We start from the raw sequence: 14,318 nt of genomic DNA, 5'->3' as shown, positions 1-14,318 counted from the left end.
GAAATAAATTTGTGAAAATTCAAATTTGTGTTTGGATATAAAAAAGAAAGGCAGTCTGATGCACAATGCATTCCGAATTCATTCAGGGTCCGGGGAAGGGCCGTACCCTTAAGATTAAGGGTGTGATGTAGACAGTCTACCATAATGCAAGCATTAGTGGCAGCTTTCACGACCCGAACCCGTGACCTATCAGTCACACGAAAATAATTTTACTATTACTGCAACGTTCCCTCTAAGTGTTTGGATATAAACATCACTTGATTTTGTTTTTTTGAATATTTAAAAGTTTGTATATAAGTGTGCCATAATGTGAACTGCAGCACGATAGGGCGAAGATGATTTTTTTTAATATATATAAATTATTGAATTTATTTAATATAATAAAAGATTTTAGTATAATAACAAAAATGATTCCAAATAACTTATAAGTTCAATCCCGAACTTATAAGTCTTATATTTTCTTGAAAATCTTTGTTAAAATTGTTCGTTCAGCCTATGTGGTTATCCAAAATATTATTATGAAGAAAGGACCCTATTTGGGCCAATAGATGATTGAATTGCAAGCACCACATTGAGCATACAATAGGTATAGTCAATTAATATGAAGATATTAAACATTTTATTATCGAATTGCGGTAAAATGGTAAATACTTTTTATTTTTTACTAGAGGTTTAGAGTTCGAGTCTTGAGAATAGAAATACATTTGGTAGAAAATATTTTACCACTAAATAGTACTTCCCGACAAAAATAATATGGATCACTCAAGTAATTTATAATAGCAAATTCAGAGTTGCTGCATATTAGAAAATTGAAACAAGAGATAAGCATGTGTTAAGAATCTGATTAGACCCGATACGTCGTAGTCACTGGGTTCGTAATTAACTTTCTTTTGTGCATGAATCAAAATACTAGCCAAACCAACCAAAAAATAAATAAATGAGAAGACACAAAAACCAAAAAAAAAATAAAATAATAATCTCACTTTTCAATTTTCCACTCTTTCAACCAAAAAGAAAAAGGCAAGACAAGGAATAAAATGAAATTGAGATCGTTCCACTCCTAATAAAAAGGTGCAGTTGCATTTTCCACCCTTACGAGATATTTGTGGTTCAAGTCCCAGGAATAAAATGATAGGGAGCTGTAAGCACGTGATTTTTGCCCTATGTGAACACGTGATTTTTGCCCTATATATGAATAATTTCCAAAAATTCCAACGAAATAACTTTTCTTTATTTTTACAATTTTTGTGCATTTCGGTGTCACTTCCTTGATAATTGTCGCATTTTAATTTATATAAAAATACAAAATATGCATTTTGCATTTAGGCTTTAGTTTTATATTTTAGTATCAATTAAGGGTTAATTTGTTTAGAACAAAACATGAAAAATCAAAAAATTAGTTCACTTTTGCATTTGTCATGAAATAATTTTTTTAAACAATTGTAGGAATTAATTAGTCTTTGTTTTGAAATAATTAGGATTTCATGTTAGTTTTACATCTTTATAAAAATTAGAAAAATTATAAAAAATTTAAAAATGAGAAAAAGGAAATAAAAGGGACAAGAAAATAAGAGTAAAATAGGTGGTCTTAAAAAGACCCAAAATCTAGGCCAAATCTGTTCTTAAAAACCCCAGCCCAAAATCAACACCCATTCCAACCCCAGCCCAAATCACCCCTCCTTGCCCATGACCCGACCCGCCCATATACCCACAGGAAATCCCTCAGTCAAACCCACAGACCCCTAATCCCAAATCACCCCTCCGCGACTGTTCTTCGTCTTTGAAGAACACGCAAGCCAGGCCTCAAATCCGTCCCAATAAATCGTCAAAATTTACGCGAGTGAGCATCAAAGCCTAACCCACGCGTCCCTCTACCTATCCTCTTGCTGTTGCTAACGGATTTTCTGATGCCAAGATTCGTTTCTATTCACTCGCTCGATTTTGAGAGGAGGCACGCGATTGGAAGGTCCTAGAGACGATTCGTTGGATGAATGTGAGGCATTGGATTGATTTCGTTCAATCCGAGCCCTACATTCATCCGGGGTTCGTTTCATAACAGGACTCAATCGGATTTTTTGCTGGGGGGAATTTTTGGAGCAGAAAACGGAGGGTTAAGAAACAATGGTCTTTCTTCTTCTTCTCGATTGAATTTTAGTTTGGTTCTAGTCTGTAAAGAAAATACAAAAAAAAAAATCTGTTGTGGTTTTGTGTTTAATCTGATTCGTTTCTTCGTTCTCTATATTTAAAATAAAAATTCAACAATTTCTGATTCTTCACTAATGAGCTTGGTTTTGAACTCGAAGGAAAATGAACTGAGGTCTACTAACTGTTCATGAGCTTCGATTTCGTCGACTCTGTTTCTATGGTTGCTCTACTGCTTCGCCATTGAACCTCGACGGAATTTGGAATCAAAGGGTGTATTGTCGAGTATATAGTTATTAAAAGGACTTTAAAATTTCAGCTGTTGTCACTTCCAATTCAAAGGCTGGATTCGTTTGTATTGAAGTCCAAACGAAATTAATCAAAGCTTCGCGCAATCAGGTTCAATCTCTTTCTCTTTTCTTATGTCGGTTTGGATGTTGATTGAAAATACGATAAAAGCCATGGAAATCCATTTATAGAAGTAATTTTTTGACTAATTCCATTAGAGGTTAAATTTTGAAGTTGGCTTTCAGTTTCAGTTCGCGTTTGGTAGTGTTGTTTGACATATCGTTTGTTGTTCGAATCTTACACTCATTGTTCTGTTCTGCTCTGCCTCATGTATACTCACATGGTCTTTCGCTTGGTTATCCGACTCTCTGGTACGAGTGTTTCCGGTTATCTGTTCAGGGTCGTATGCCTGCTCATCGATGTCCAAATCGTTCTGTTCTTGTCTTCGAAACGAGCAGAGCATGCTGTGCTTGGATTTTGCCGTGATCAAAGTTTAAATCACATGATCCTAGGGAGGTTGAAATGGCTGCTATATTAAGATCACGCTTAGTATTTCACCTCTGCTCCGATATGTTTGATAGAAGTCAAATTAGTGTCTTTATTTATGAGATTTGAGACCATTCGCGTGTCTATCAATTGGTTAACTAGGTCTGTTCTTGAAAGTGAGACCTATGTGGTTTTTGATAAATCCCAGCTGGAATTTAACTGGTTACATGACCGTTAAATGAATAGCGAGTCGATAATCTGCTCACTTATGCTTTTCATGACTATGTTGGTTTGGTTCCGTCAAGTTCGAGTCTGAAATAGTTTTTCCTATGTTGCCTCTCTGACCTGCTTGGATTAGCTTTCCCCACGCATTTGTTGTTGAAATCTGACCACCTCCATGATAAGGCAGTGGCGAACTTGAAGGTTTCAGGTGTCTTTCCTGCTTTGTGGACATTAGTTGCAGTTCCCCTTCTTTAATCGCTGCTCTCATTCTACTGCTTTAAGGCGTTTTATGCTCAACTAAAATAAGCATCAAGTGTATCGTAACTGTGCGAGCTATTTGCTGTGGTGTAGGAGTAACATAATGAACAGATTGTTTACATTAGCTTACATTTTATTGAGGTGCTCAACACACACTGATGATATCTTTAACCATGGCACCGGAAGAGCTAATTCAAGTCTAGTTTACCTGTGTAGATATAGTGCAGCCTGTTTTGCAATTGTCCATTAACCTGACGGTCTTGAGCCAACTGCATTTAGATTAGCGTCGTGTGATGAAACAAATTACCACTTCTTTCACATCAGCTAGTTGAATTGTTGCATAACCTTACCTTATTTTCATTCTTGAAGTTATGTACTCAGTTCCTCAACTGTATATGGTGGAATCTATTGTAGCATATCATATTGTTCTTTGTCTCGTTTACTTGTAACTACTATGCATCTATTGAGATATTGTAAATGACCACTTTGACGTTAGCTTCCTGTGGTTGGATTAATAACCAAAAATGGGTTTGCTTAGGCTGCTAGTTGATTCGATTTAATAGTTCGGGGTGTGCCGTGCCGAATAAAATCCCAACACTCATGTCCCTCATTTATTTATTTCTTTCAAATCCTTAGAATTCGAAGCGGGCCATTTAGCGAACTTCACGGTCCTCCCCCAAAATAATATTACGTTAGAATCTCTAGGCGCTATTTTAATAATTCACCTTCCTAAACTAGGGTGCGCATTGATGCGACCCAAATCCAAATCTCAATGGAGTCGAAGTGTGTTGACAACCATGGGTGTATTGATTGCGACATGGTTCGAGACACATTTTCACGATGTTGCAATTTCTTTTCTTTTTAAAAAAAAAAAATAATTATAATAAAAGCGGTTCAAAATTAAATAAAAGGCATATAAGCTAGCATGTATTAAAATAAGATAAAATCAAATACAACAGTTAAGCGACCGTGCTAAAACCATGGAACCCGGGAATACCTAACACCTTCTCCCGGGTTAACAGAATTCCTTACTCGGATTTCTGGTACGCGGACTGTTAACAGAGTCATAAATTTCCTCGGTTCGGGATTCAACCGGTGACTTGGGACACCATTAATCTCTCAAGTGACGACTCTGAATAATTAATAATTAAATCTCGTTCCGATTGTCCTTTAATTGGAAAAACTCCTTTGCGCCCTTGCGGGTGTAGGTAGAAAAAGGAGGTGTGACAGCTCTGACGACTCTGCTGGGGACGAACCCAGAATCTCTGGTTCAGGGTTCAGAATTCGAGCTTAGAAAAATTGTTGTATTTAATTATATCTGATTTTCTTACATGTTTTTGCTGAGTGTGCTAAATGTTACCGCTTTGATATTATCTGAACTGTATATAAACTGTGCCGACACCCTTCTCTCTTCACCTCCGGGGATGTGCTTACTGGTTGAGACTCCCTATTCTGTTAGTGTCATACCTTGAAATAAGAAAGAGGTCGGACAAGTTACGAAGCCGGATGACCTTTTGGTTCCCGGTAAGTTGCCCCCTCCTCGACTCGAGTTGTCCGCTCGGGTACACAGTTTAGAACACTGACTCAGGTTTTGAACATAGAATAACATAACTTTATGCCGGATCCCTAGTAGGAATGCTTATTTGCATCACGTTGCATTTGACTTAGGGGACTCAACACAGGGGTTGGGTCCGTCTAGGACTAGCAACCTGAAATGAAAAAACCATCTTGATGCATTCCCTTGTGCTGTGCATTTATTTGTTCCGAACCTGCATGTTGACCGGTTTATGAATCTCGGGAATGTTGGAAAATTGAGAAAAAAAGAGAAAAGAGGAAAAAAAAGAGAGAAGAAATATCAGTTAGGAAGTTAATTGATTATTTTAGAAATAAAAATCAATGACCAATTACTGGCGAAACTCTGCCGAAATTTTGAGAAAATAAAAAAAAAAAAATTATTTTGTTTTACTAAAAAAAAAGCAAAGAAAAATATAAGAAAAAAGAGTCTTTTAATTTTGGAAAGTTGGTTGTTGAAAAAGAAAAGGATAAAAAGAGTCTTTGTTTTAGTTTGAAAAACATAAGTCGTTTCATTGTTTGTTGAAAAAGGAAAGGAAAAAAGAGTCTTTTATTTTTAGTTTGGAAAAATAGGTTGTTTTATTGTCTGTGGAAAAAGAAAAAGAAAAAGAGTCTGTTATTTTTAGTTTGGAAAATAGGTTGTTTTATTATTTATTGAAAAGAAAAAAGAAAAAAGAGTCTGTTATTTTTAGTCAGAAGACTGACTTTGCATAAACAGCCACCTTTGGTCGTATTTTGATTTTTGACCCTCACAACCTTAAAATCTCCGCCCCCGAGGCGCAGGAAGGCCGTATTTGCAATACCGGGTCATTTATTTTAATTTTGAAAAAATAAGAAAAAGTCAGTGGTCAAGTGGATACCGTTCGGATTTTTGGGTCAAAGTTGGCATATAGGGGAAGGAATTTGTCATCTTGTTTTTGGGTTTGTATTTCTTTTGATTAGAGTATATGAGTCGTTTGATTTTCGAGTCTGTATTGCATCGTTAAGTTGGTCAGTTTTGTAGTTATTATTAAAATGGAAAATTCCAAAAAATATTTTTTATTGTCGTTTACCTTTTATTTGCACAAACTACGCCTGGTCTGATTCGTGCGGGGTCACGATACGTAGGCAATCCACATAGGATTCGACCGCAACAAAAAAAAATGAATGAAAAATGGAAAAGAAGAATTAAATAAAAAAATGGAAAAGATGTTGTTAATAATGAGGACCGACTCAATCCATTCTAACATGTTTTGTTTTGAATTGTGAAGAAAGTTGAGGTGGTTGGTTTGTGGTAAGCTGGAAACACAAGATCTGAGGAAAAATGATAACTGACATCGAAGCTGTTACGAGTGCTCAAGAGACTCAGGGTCAGAGGGTTCAACAAGGGTCTACTATGGTTGAGGAAAATAGAACACTGAAACAACAAATGACCAAAATGCGTCAAGTCTGGGCCAATGGCCAAGGACAGCCTTGTCACGAGTCACGATTTGCTACACAGCAAGAACAATACCACTCTCCCGAGTACCACTCGTACTCATTTGAGCTTCCTGTAAACATCGAGAAGCCTGCCCGAAAGAGAGCACAGGAAGCAATAACTTAAAGAGTGAAAAGATTAGAACAACGGTTGAAAAACACGCAAGCAATGGCAGGTCAAAAGAGTGTTGCCTTCAGAGATCTATGCATGTTCCCCGATGTCCACTTGCCACCTGGCTTCAAGATCCCCAAATTTGAAAAGTACAATGGACATGGAAACCCCATAGCCCACCTGAAAAGGTATTGCAACCAATTGAGAGGTGTGGGAAGAAATGAGGAATTGCTTATAGCTTATTTTGGGGAAAGCCTCACGGGAGTAGAATCTGAATGGTTTTTGGATCAAGACACATCTTGCTGGTACGTCTGGGATGACATGGCACGGGCCTTTGTCAAACAGTTTCAATACAACATCGACATCGCCCCAGACCGCATTTCCCTTTCTAACCTAAAAAAGAAACCAACTGAAAGTTTCAGGGAATATGCCATCAAATGGAGAGAGCAGGCAGCTAGAGCTAAGCCACCCATGGATGACCACAAGTTAATCACTGTCTTTCTACAGGCTCAAGAGTCAGATTATTTTCAATACATGACGTCCGCAGTGGGTAAATCCTTCCCGGAAGCAATCAAAATGGGAGAAATGGTGGAGAACGGTCTTAAGACAGGTAGAATTATAATTCAAACAGCTCTCAAAGCTGCAACTCAAGCTGTCCAAATTGAATCTGGTAACACAAATGAGAGGGATGAAGAAATCATGGTGATATCAGGGTCGAGAAGAGGTCCTAGGAGAACATCTCGAAGGTATATGCAGCCTCATCAGGTTTTCCATGACCCCCTAAGCATTACTATCCACCTCCGAACCCCCCATACTCGCCACCAAATCACCCAAGAAAGCGAGCACGAGTATCACAAAATCTCCAACAGCCTCCGCAAAATTTTCAATTACCTTGTAACCCACATCCAAGCCAGGGGTATAGAAGGGAACAAAAGTTGAAAGATAGTTTTACACCAATAGGAGAGTCCTATGCAAGCTTATTTGAGAAGTTAAAACAACATGACATGATTGCACCCATTCCTCCAAATCAGGTGGACCGACGTGCGAGAAGCTTTGACTCATCTAAAAGGTGTGAATACCACTCCAATGCTCTGGGGCACAATGTAGAAAATTGTCGGTATTTGAAAAGAGAGATAGAAAGGATGATCCAGGAAAATTTGATTCAAGACAGTGACACCCAGAATATCACGCTGCATCCCTTACATGAGGAGGCACACTTGGTGGGGATGATGCCCGGTGACATGGGGTATGAGAATACTCTTGGGAACTTGTTGACTGAAGTTGAAGATACTGAAGCAGATAGTGGTCATGGCAATATGGATGCGAAGCTTAGTGGCTAAGATGTCATGCTTATAATTGGAAAAACGCTCCATTCCTAAGTCAGTTGGGGAGGAGCTTTGGTGGTCCATTTGGCTGTCATTTCTGTTGTCCGGATTATTTGCAGGGTTGTAATCCGAATATTGTCTTGTGTTCAAACCCTCCTATCCTTTCATTTTTGTCTAGCTTGTTTAGTCGTAGTGGTTTGTCTAGGGTTGTCTAGGTTTGTTTAAGTTCATTCTAGGGTTGCAATCCAGTTTGTTTTGTTTTTGGTTTTGTTATTCGAACTGTTTCATCGTTTGTCTAATGCAAATTCCGATCTGTTGTTACTCCCAATCATTTTCTTTGTGTAGTTCTTTTCTAACTTTTTGTTTTGCCTTTTGCCGGTTCTAGTGACATGACATGCACGCATAATTCTCAGTCTGATCTTCAAAAGTTGCGAAGCAATGAGACCATTTTGAAAACGATAAGGACACTTGAGGAAATGAGAACAGATTGGGACATTTTGAGATTGTTTGACGCCCGAACCATGTGAAACTGGGGCAAGTAAAACATAAAAATCCCCGTAAAAGCAAGTTGGCCAAATTGACAGGGGGCCGGTCGGAAATGGCCGTCAATTCCGATGCGGTCAAGAGATAATGTGTATGGTTTCTTTATTCTGATTGTACTTGTTTTGTATTTGGCATATTTTGAAGTTTGAAATGACGAAGGCGTTTTGTTCTGCTATCTAAACACTTTACCCTTTTGTCAACCTCTTTGAGCCTTATTTGTTTTCTTTCATACCCCTCTTTCGGAATCAACGGCACAATTAAAGAAATGCAAGTGCCGGAGATACGCAAGTGGAAAAAGAAGGAAAAAGAAAAAAAGAAAAAGGAAGAAAGGAAAAGGAGAAAGAAAGAAAGAAAGGAAGAAAGGAAAAGAAGAAGAAAAAGGGGAAGAAAAGAAAAGAAAGAAAGAGAAGAAAGAAAAAGAAAATGAAGAAAAGAAAGGAAAAAGAAAAAAAAATAAAAAAAATAAAAAGAAAAGAAAGAGAGAGGAAGAAAATCGCAACAATGTAGTTTCTATGACGTGAACTACGTCTGACTTGATCTCGAAAGGGTACGTAGGCAGCCTCTCTGAGGTTCAGTCATACCAAAACAAAAAATCCAAAAGTCCCCAAGCAAGAAACTAAGGCAGAAATTGTGGTTGTTGTGAGAAGTTGGATTCCGAAAGTTGTAATTTTAACCCATTTTGAAATTGTTTTGAGCCTTTTATACCCTTTCTTTCTAACCCATCCAAAAGCCTACATTACGGTCCAAAGAAAGACCTTCTGATCAGTCTTTGAGAAATGCCAAGTCAAGCAGGTAAGGTAATTCATGTCAGGGGCAGCACTCCGGTCCAAACAAGGAAAATGAAAATGAGAGAATCTTATTGATGAAAGTCCTCATGGGTATCGCAAGGTGATGAAAGCTGAGAGAAATAAAAAATGAGAGAGTCTTATTGGTGAAAACCTTCACGGGCACCTTGAGGCGACAGTAAGTTGAGATAAAGAACGAAATGAGAGAGGTTTGATGGTGAAAACCTTCTGGGGCACTACAAGCCGAATAAGGAATGCGAATCAAATTGGATAAGCGGAGCAATGAAGCCCAGTTTCACGGCAAAAAGGAACAACAAGAGATGAACATCAGATTTGCTTAACAGAATAGGTCGCAGGTGCATGTCAAGGTCATTAGAGTCGGTATCCACATCCGATAGGTTTCTACGGTGTAGTTTTCTTGTTAGGAATCATCTCTTTCTATTTGTCCTTTACTCTGTTCCTTTTGTTTTGTTTATGTCCCTTTCTGAGTCTTTTGGTCGTAACAAGTGTGGAATGACTTCAAAATTGGCCACCAGCTTTCCAATTGCACAAAATGGGGTCACAATTCAGGAAAAATAACAAGAGCACTGAGCTGGTAATAATCCACATACTTTGGGATCCTTATGAAACACAAAGTTTGGTAGATGTCGGTTCAGGAATAATGCAACAGATAGAGGGTATTGGGATTGAACGGGGAAAAAGGGTATTTCAGTGACACAGATGACGGGGAAAGCGGTAAATCAGTAAACATGCAAGACCTTCAAGAAGAATCAGTTGTCAGAAAACATATGGGGTCAGATAAGAAGACTATAACTAATAATTAAGAGATAGTCGTCAAGAAGGGTGGAAGTTATCAGCCAAGTTTCAAAGATGGTCAGAGAACGCAAAGCATGGAAAGGAGAAAAGGAAAGCCATCCCAGCGGGAGTACCACAACCAACCACCGCACTTTTAAACTGACAGAATTTTCTTTGATTTGAAACAGGGGCATGGAAATGTTATTGATGGCAGAAAGATATGCTACAGGAGGATTATCAAACTGGGGCAGAAAATTTTCTGTCGTGTTGAATTTTTTTTTTTTGGTACCCATCTGAAGAACATGAAGGTCAATACAAGTGTTAAAAAAAAGAGAGAAAAAGAGAGGGAAGTAGTTTTCAGGAAAGAAACACCAGTTCTAAGAAAAGTAATTTTTGGAGGAATGAAACACTAGTTTTTAGGGAAGTGTTTTTTTTGAAGGAGGACAACACCAGTTTTTACGGAAGCAGTTCTGAAAGAAGATAATTCAAGTTAGTGGGTAGATAATACAAATTTTGAAGGAAAATGGTTAAAAGAAATCTTAGTCTGATGAATTTTTCACCTAAGATAAAGAGATCTTAGTCTGTTGAATCTTTCACCTAAGATAAAGAAATCTTAGTCTGTTGAATTTTTCACCTAAGATAAAAATCTTAGTCTGATGAATTTTTTACCTAAGATAAAGATAAAAATCCTAGTCTGTTGAATCTTTCTCCTAAGATAAAAATCTTAGTCTGATAAATTTTTCACCTAAGATAAAGATAAAAATCTTAGTCTGTTGAATCTTTCTCCTAAGATGAAAATCTTAGTCTGATGAATTTTTCACCAAAGATAAAGTTTAAATTTTAAGATACATTGCGGTCTCTAAATTTTTAAAAGTTGCATTTCAGTCTTATCACAATTCATGTTTTAGTTCTTATTAGTATGTGGTAACAAACAACCAGTTTTCCAAACTGAGGCAGAAAGTTTTCTTTGTTTTGTCTATTTTTGTGAAGTCAGGAACCCGCCTGGATAATAGAGGAATACATTCAATTTCAAATTCAGAAATCAGGAGCCCGCCTGAAGAACAGAGGTGATATAATTCAAATTTTAGTTTTCAATAGACCTTTTGTCTTTTTGAAGTCAGGAGCCCGCCTGAAGAACAAAGGCATACAATTCAAGTTTCGGAAGTCAGGAGCCCGCCTGTATAATAGAGGTATTTCAAGTCAAGTTTTAATCAAATTCTTATTAATATCAAGTAACCTGTACCCAGTTTCCAAACTGGGGCAGAAAGTTTTTCTTGGTTCGTTTATTTTTATGAAGTCAGGAGCCCGCCTGGATAACAGAGGAATACATTCAGTTCAAGTTCAGTAGTCAGGAGCCCGCCTGAATAACAGAGGTGATACATTCAATTTCAAAGTTCAAATTCAGGTGCCCACCTGAAGAATAGAGGTGTTAAATTTTTAAGTAGTCAAAGTCAGGAGCTCGCCTGGATAACAGAGGAATACATTAGAGTTCAAGATTACTCAAGTTCAGCAGTTTGGAGAGAGGGAATAACATCTCAGTTAACCAGTTGAAATAGCAACAGGGAATTTTTAGCGAGAAAACACAAGACAATGAGGCAACAAGGCAACGCAAGACAACAAGGCAACAAGGAAGTACAAGAGCAAGTTTGAAGAATCTAGATAGGACTTTTGTAATTCATAGTTCATAGCTTAGTCTAACTTCTCTTATTTTTACACGGTGTAATAAGGGAAGTCAACAAGCAGCAGCAACAGCAATCGCAGTGAAATCACAGCTCCTGGTAGTCCCAGCTACCGGTCATTCCCGAACTACACTGACCTGATTCCTGTTTAGCCCAGGATATGTAGGCAACCTCTGAAGCAGGATGCGGTCAAACTTTTCAAAAAAAAAATGCTTCACAACGGAATATTTGAACGGGCAAAAATCGCTCGTATTTGCTCACTTATCTTTGCCAGAAAACCTTTCGTGTTTCCGAGCAAAGAGGGACATTTGTGAGCACGTGATTTTTGCCCTATATATGAATAATTCCCAAAAATTCCAACGAAATAACTTTTCTTTATTTTTACAATTTTTGTGCATTTCGGTGTCACTTCCTTGATAATTGTCGCATTTTAATTTATATAAAAATAAAAAATATGCATTTTGCATATTAGGCTTTAGTTTTATATTTTAGTATCAATTAAGGGTTAATTTGTTTCGAACAAAACATGAAAAATCACAAAATTAGTTCACTTTTGCATTTGTCATGAAATAATTTTTTTAAACAATTTTAGGAATTAATTAGTCTTTGTTTTGAAATAATTAGGATTTCATGTTAGTTTTACATCTTTATAAAAATTAGAAAAATTATAAAAAATTTAAAAATGAGAAAAAGGAAATAAAAGAGAAAAGAAAATAAGAGTAAAATAGGTGGTCTTAAAAAGACCCAAAATCTGGGCCAAATTCGTTCTTAAAAACCCCAGCCCAAACGGATCCCAGCCCAAAATCAACACCCATTCCAACCCCAACCCAAATCACCCCTTCTTGCCCATGACCCGACCCGCCCATATACCCACAGGAAATCCCTCAGTCAAACCCACATACCCCTAATCCCAAATCACCCCTCCGCGACTGTTCTTCGTCTTTGAAGAACACGCAAGCCAGGCCTCAAATCCGTCCCAATAAATCGTCAAATTCACGCGAGTGAGCATCAAGGCCTAACCCACGCGTCCCTCTACCTATCCTCTTGCTGTTGCTAACGGATTTTCTGATGCCAAGATTCGTTTCTGTTCACTCGCTCGATTTTGAGAGGAGGCACGTGATTGGAAGGTCCTAGAGACGATTCGTTGGATGAATGTGAGGCATTGGATTGATTTCGTACAATCCGAGCCCTACATTCATCCAGGGTTCGTTTCATAAAAGGACTCAATCGGATTTTTTGCTGGGGGGAATTTTTGGAGCAGAAAACGGAGGGTTAAGAAACAATGGTCTTTCTTCTTCTTCTCGATTGAATTTTAGTTTGGTTCTAGTCTGTAAAGAAAATACAAAAAAAAACTGTTGTGGTTTTGTGTTTAATCTGATTCGTTTCTTCGTTCTCTATATTTTAAAAAAAAAATTCAACAATTTCTGATTCTTCACTGATGAGCTTGGTTTTGAACTCGAAGGAAAATGAACTGAGGTCTACTAACTGTTCATGAGCTTCGATTTCGTCGACTCTGTTTCTATGGTTGCTCTGCTGCTTCGCCATTGAACCTCGACGGAATTTGGAATCAAAGGGTGTATTGTCGAGTATATAGTTATTAAAAGGAGTTTAAAATTTCAGCTGTTGTCACTTCCAATTCAAAGGCTGGATTCGTTTGTATTGAAGTCCAAACGAAATTAATCAAAACTTCGCGCAATCAGGTTCAATCTCCTTCTCTTTTCTTATGTCGGTTTGGATGTTGATTGAAAATACGATAAAAGCCATGGAAATCCATTTATAGAAGTAATTTTTTGACTAATTCCATTAGAGGTTAAATTTTGAAGTTGGCTTTCAGTTTCAGTTCGCGTTTGGTAGTGTTGTTTGACATATCGTTTGTTGTTCGAATCTTACACTCATTGTTCTGTTCTGCTCTGCCTCATGTATACTCACATGGTCTTTCGCTTGGTTATCCGACTCTCTGGTACGAGTGTTTCCGGTTATCTGTTCAGGGTCGTATGCCTACTCATCGATGTCTAAATCGTTCTGTTCTTGTCTTCGAAACGAGCAGAGCATGCTGTGCTTGGATTTTGCCGTGATCAAAGTTTAAATCACATGATCCTAGGGAGGTTGAAATGGCTGCTATATTAAGATCACGCTTAGTGTTTCACCTCTGCTCCGATATGTTTGATAGAAGTCGAATTAGTGTCTTTATTTATGAGATTTGAGACCATTCGTGTGTCTATCAATTGGTTAACCAGGTCTGTTCTTGAAAGTGAGACCTATGTGGTTTTTTATAATTCCCAGCTGGAATTTAACTAGTTACATGACCGTTAAATGAATAGCGAGTCGATAATCTGCTCACTTGTGCTTTTCATGACTATGTTGGTTTGGTTCCGTCAAGTTCGAGTCTGAAATAGTTTTTCCTATGTTGCTTCTCTGACCTGCTTGGATTAGCTTTCCCCACACATTTGTTGTTGAAATCTGACCACCTCCATGATAAGGCAGTGGCGAACTTGAAGGTTTCAGGTGTCTTTCCTGCTTTGTGGACATTAGTTGCAGTTCCCCTTCTTTAATCGCTGCTCTCATTCTACTGCTTTAAGGAATTTTATGCTCAACTAAAATAAGCATCAAGTGTATCGTAACTGTGCGAGCTATTTGCTGTGGTGTAGGAGTAACA

Source organism: Nicotiana sylvestris, chromosome 6, assembly GCF_000393655.2.
Source record: "Nicotiana sylvestris chromosome 6, ASM39365v2, whole genome shotgun sequence".
Classification (NCBI taxonomy): Eukaryota; Viridiplantae; Streptophyta; class Magnoliopsida; order Solanales; family Solanaceae; genus Nicotiana; species Nicotiana sylvestris.
The sequence above is the reverse complement of the archived record's forward strand: the minus strand, read 5'-3'. Positions refer to the sequence as shown.